The sequence below is a fragment of the Echinococcus granulosus genome (genome assembly GCF_000524195.1).
Source record: "Echinococcus granulosus chromosome Unknown EG_S00132, whole genome shotgun sequence".
Taxonomy (NCBI): domain Eukaryota; kingdom Metazoa; phylum Platyhelminthes; class Cestoda; order Cyclophyllidea; family Taeniidae; genus Echinococcus; species Echinococcus granulosus.
Window position 1 is genome coordinate 29,564 of NW_020170512.1, and position 6,224 is coordinate 35,787.

A 6,224-nucleotide genomic window follows, 5' to 3' on the forward strand; every position below is an offset into this window, starting at 1 on the left:
AATTAGATTTTTCTTGTATCTGTGGGCCTTCAGTAGTTCTTTTACTATCCATCCCTGCATACACTTATACTTCAGAGTCTCCCGCTTCTCTACAGCAAACAAAAATAGATGGCAAAACTTCAAGGCAACTGGTAGAGGCCTGAGGACGAAAGCCGCTCCACAATAATTTTTTTTATCTAACATCGACAAATTTCTGCATCCTTGTTACAAGGCCCTTTGAATTTTAACCCACACACAACGGGCATTTATTGCTATTATTCGGTGTCACTGAATATCTCAAGCACCGAGAGCCTATGATATAAAAGGCAAGTATGCATTACACCGAAGACCTTGTATAAAGATAAAGACAGTCTTCTAGTAAAATATTGAATCCACAGTTGTCCAATCGCCTGTGCAAAACTTGTCAATTGCAGCGCCAATTTCCATTTTACCACCTTGATTATTTGGTTGGCATGCCCTAAAGACGCGAAAATCTCCCTTAGCTAGTGAATTGCCTCAAAACTGTACAAATCCATCACCAACTACCCATAATGCAAATAACTACGGCGCACTTCAGAAATGATGATGCGCACCTTCAGTGAATCGAGCACACACATGCTCCCCTTTTGCAGACAAGATTGTCCTTACCAGCTCTGCCTACTCGGTCCCTCCATTCAATCGCCTTGCTCGGAGGTGATTGTGTGGCCAAGGTCATTCACTTAGAGCTATGTAACGCAGGCCATGTATTCCCAATCGGACATCTCCTTAACAAATTGTAGCCATTGCCGCAATGCATTTGGCTGAGGGGTGCGTATGATGATTCTGATTAAGCTTATGCCAGCATCCGTATTGGAGCTTGCATATTTAACTGGTACAAAAAAGGCACCAATACTGGACAATAAAGCACATGGCAAAATTGGCGTCAGAGTTACAGTTTAAAAGTCATCTCGCCCATTTCGCTCAATACCAACGGGTTGAATGAGTCGTGGGTAAAGTGATTTATTGTCTGCCAATGGTGATGGACCCTGCAATGCTTCACTTTACCATTACATTAAACCGAAGTTATTGACCTCAGGATAGATTATTTTGGCATTGATATAGCTTGAATAACTTAACTAACTTGGCTGCGCAGCGGTAGCAGCGGTGCCCACACTTATTTGTTGATGATGAACCAATTGTCTACCATGGGTTAATAACTATTGTAAATCTACTTAGTGCTTGCTGCTTGCAGTTTGTCTCTCCATTAAATGTCCACCCATTCACAATGCACAGGAAAGTTGAACTGAGTAGTGTATAGATGTGAAAACGACATCCATCAAAAATAGGCATGCTTATGCTTGAATAGGTCTACCAAACCAAATTCTGTGGGGAGAACATGATGATTTCTAGAAGGTGCCTAGGTTTGAGTTGAAGATAAAATGCATATGTTTTGGTTCCATGATCATGGCCTTATGCAAAAGCTTCTTCAGCGAATGCAAATGCAATAGAGACATGCCTGTATTCATGTGAGAGGCACTGTGGACTCTACAAAGTAAAGTGAGAAGTGGGTGGTAAACGTGGCGAGTTTGCTCACCACTAAATACAACAAGGGCAAGAGATAAAAACGAAAATGTGATACGTATGCACATAAACTTTACACCGCGATAAGGTCATTTATATGGTTTTCCGGAATGTATCACCTATCTCTGAGATGTATGAAATCTGTTGCTTATGGTTAGGTGCATCAAACAAAATTAGTAAAGCGTTTATTAATATTCTCTGTCAGTAGTTCAACTCTCACACTATGATCAGCCACCCACTCTACGGTCATCATGGCGACATGAAGGCTTCGGTCTGTCCGTGATTCATTTTTACTGGCCGTGAGGCAGTCTACTCTCAGGGTGACGACAAGACCATGGAATGAGCAATAAAACAGATTTTTCTGTATAGCGACTTTGCTATTCAGTGAGATCTGTAAAAAGAGCACAAGCTTTAAGAAATCTGCAATGAAGATGGGGGCGTTTGCTTAACGGTCTGTTCTTCGACTACCTTTTCACAGGCAAATCACTGCAGTGACCTGTCCATATGCAATACTGGTTATAAATTCGCACAACCACCATCGTTAAGTGTTCTGCTCAATTGCATACCCCAGGTGTCTTATAGACGAGGAATCGATCAATTCCGCCCACTTATATTGTCCCGTAACGTAAAATCATGCTACAAGTGGGACTGACATCCTTAATTTTAGAATGGCATGAATTGCATAGATACATGCTGCCTAGTTCGGAGTCTAAACCAACAACGTTTATGGCAAGAAGGAGCCTTAGATCACAAATAATCAGTCGTCGATAGAATCTACTGTCCTCTACACTGAGAAAGCCAATGTTTGATAGGAGCTCTTGCAGGTCAAAATGTCCTAATTTGTGCAGCACACAGACTAGAGAGCGGTGGACTCACAACGCTTCAAACAGATTGCCCAGAATTAACACTTTGTTTTCCAGTCAAAAAGATGCACAAGTTGTGGCGTACTCAAAGGGCACGCTGGACCTCTGCATTGTTTTGCTTCGATGTGTATGTGTTCGTGGTTTTATTGCCACGCTTGATACGGACTGTTCCATGTAAATTAACATAGGCACTACATAACACGAACTTGACAAAATCTTACTTCTAAAACTGCATCTCTTGACTAACTTGCGTCACCCACTCCAGCCCTACTTAACTGTGAATTCTAGCACTAGGAACATAACCATGGCCAGTTTTGTGTAAGCCAGTCAAATGAGAGCTCGGTTTCTATTGGCTCGTTGCACAAGCTGCACATCTACAGGAGGGTGTCTAAAATGTAGACTTCAAATATTCAGTGAATCTGGAGAAACTGTTTAGAAAGTTTGATGACGTACTTTCCAATTCTTACATGAGTCATTTGGGACCACAGTGTGGATGTTACCAAGCATACATTAGTGGTGAGCCATAACATATGTCAAGGTGAACCTAATCCATCTCAGCTTAAGTGATATCAATTATGCAGCATAATCAAACGAAGTACCCTCCACTACAGGAACACAATGGACGACCGCACCTGATCGCTAATGCCTACTTTTGCAATCATGTAATCCAAGTTGCTAGAAGTGTGCTAAGATCGAATCTACGAGAGGTCGGTGCTTAAGTGTTCCCCTGTGGCTAATGGATCCATTCAAAATGTGGCTGTGGATGACGTAGTGTATTTCTGCAATTAATTGCAAGTTAAGGCCATAAAATTAAAAGATGACATCTCACTAAATAGCGATTGCCTTATATCTTCATTGTCAACAATCATACGGCTATGCTTAAATGAATTTTAGGCGAGAATGTAGCGCCATCAATCGTCCCTTAATAACTGCAACATGGCAGTCAAGTTGTAAGGATCTTGTCACTAGCATATATTTCTCTCTTCCTTGATATAAGGACCTCTGACAGGCAGATCAACGTCAATTTTAGAGCAGTCTATTTGAGAACTGACTGCACTTTATTGTTTGAAAAGTTAAGAAAATATTGAGATGGTAATGATACCGTTAGGTGTGAGCACATCTGTTTTAAAAATGAGTGTTGCAGGGGAGTGCAAATCCAACTGTCATTTAAAAAGAAAGGGTTAAGTTCATCACGCAGTAGTTGCAATAAAATTCGCAGCGATTGACTGTCGAGACCCAATGATTACTGGTGGTGTAACACTTGCTTCGACTGCTTTGCATTTTTAGGTAAAAATTTTGTTAAATCTGGCATAAGTAAGAAATACTGCATCAGAGCCTTAGTGGTAAGAGATAGATGAACTTATTGAAGTTTAAGTAAAAACTTACCTGTTGTTATTTGCTTGAAGTGGTATCGAATTCGCAACATTTCAATTGATGATGTTCATCTCCCTCTCCTTCTGGCAAAATTTAAGCAAAAAATGAGAATATTCTAGGGGATAATTGGGTAGTTGCTTATGCACTATGACCGTCCTTATACCGAAAATTTAGACTATGCAATTTGGACATGTCAAAATAACAGCGTCGCCGCACCTTTTGCCGAATGGAGATAGAACACGATTAACCTAACTACATACTTCAGATACCTGTCACATTTCCATGTATATTGTCAGACGCTATATAGTACGTCTTTGAACATGTAGGGATCTCGGTTGATTTGATCGAGTGTCTGATTGCTTACTACAAATTGCCAGTTCCCAAACACCCTTGATGGACATGTCGACACACGCCACCGCCACTGGCATTGACCAGTGAGATTCACCCAAATGAACGTATAATGGCCTGGCGTAGGGAGCAGACTAATGACTGGGTTTGAGCAAATCATCTACGCAAATTGATTCACCCTGTCTTTCCGTGTTTTATGTAAAAGCAATCCGCAAAGCACGCGCATACTTACATATAATCTGATGCATTTTGCTTTATTAAACTCGATTGTATGTCAGACCGCTAGCATATTTCAGGAGTTGAATTTCACGCTATTGAATTTGTTGTTCAGGTTAGTGAGTACGTCACATGTAATGAATTTTCATTGTTCACTGGCTGCACAGAAAAAAGGGCAGACGATGCATCTACTACATGGTGCTTCGTGACGGATTATTTCCTAAAACCATGCGGCCAAATTCGTCTTCGTGAAGCATATAGTGCAATTAAGAATCGTTATTTTATATCGACGTACAAGACTAATTGCTGAGAATCAAGCGAGGCTTGACAAGACCGTCAGAGAGTGGGCACAGTTTATGCACGTTGTCATGCCAGTAATCATTTGAACCCAAACGCAGCAGTGCCGTCACATATTTGGGTGTATCCGTGTGCAAAGTGATTCAAGTCAATTTGTCAGCACTGTTTCGTAACAGACAGATACAACAGACGTGATGTCGTGGTTTTGCAGACGGTTATTCCACCTCCAAACCAGGTTTCCCATTGTCTAACATGAGTTCTGCCTGTCCGAAGTGTATGCATATGGATAGGGGGATTTTTGGCTCAAATAATTGCAGTAGTGACAAGGTGCACAATCACTCTCTAATCCCTGAGTGTCTCTTCTAGCCCTTCTTGATTTTCAGCAGTTTGTAATGCTAGGTAGAGCCTAGACATCCTACGGTAGGCCGATGCAACATGGTTATACCCTTCCGCAAACCCTTTTATGGACAAAGCTTAAAATACCATGAATCTCTAAGTGGAGATCATGAATGCCATATGAAGAATGATAATCTTGGGAGTAGGAGTAGATTGCATGCTAAAATGTTTGCAGCACAATTCAGTTCTGAGTGGTGAAAATTTGCACATTCCCCTGACACTCGCTTTACCAATCACACAGGATGGCTTTGCAAACGCAGCACCGATACAACCGATACTGTAAGGCTGAGGTTAGTAGGTGAAACTACTAAGTGCTTGCGGCAGTACCTGACAGTCAGCTAGCTACCAATTTACGCACACACATGGTACTAGCTTGCTTGCCCACAACCGCCTCTAGAAAGACATCCGTATCAAGGACTTGTCGTCTTTGGTGATTTACAAAGAGGTATTTGTCTGCTATCGAGTAGCACAAGTACCCTCCTGCACATGCGGCAACTGCCGGCGCCGGATTGGAGGTGAGTGCGGCAAATGTTGAAGGTAGAAAATAAAGAAATACAACAAATGCTGTTGTTGCAAATTTGATGATTGTAACAGTGATGAATCTTCCATTTACTAGTTTGTGCACCCGGTAATCACTGAACACATTGTCGGACACTTGATTCAATTGTCGATTGTGCATTCATTTACAAATGTGTTTGTTTCGAGGATTTGTAAGCCCTGACTCAAGTCACTCGGTTAAATGATACTACTTATTAGCACATTAAATTCGTTATTTCTGATACATACATAATAGCGTGAATTCAATGTTGCAAAAGCACAGTTTATTCACTAAACAACTACGGAGGCTTATCTATAGGTAACCCAAGTAAGACGCTGTGTATCAGCTAATGTGAACATGCAGTATAGGATAGGTATGCCTAATTAGAGGTCGTCAAGTTTACTGACATAAAGTGCTTTCACTGAATTGTACATGCAGAAGAACGTGCAAATGAACTGCCTGATAAAATTTATTTAAAGCGCATGCAGTCTAATGCATGTCTAATCCTAATGATTCAAATTCATTTGCTGGTAAGCATATGATGGTTAATGAATAAGTGAATTTCGCAACGCCAATGTATCCACAAATTCATCTGCGCGATTTTTTAGAACAACAATTCTACTAACAGAAAATTATCTAATAATAATTATTTC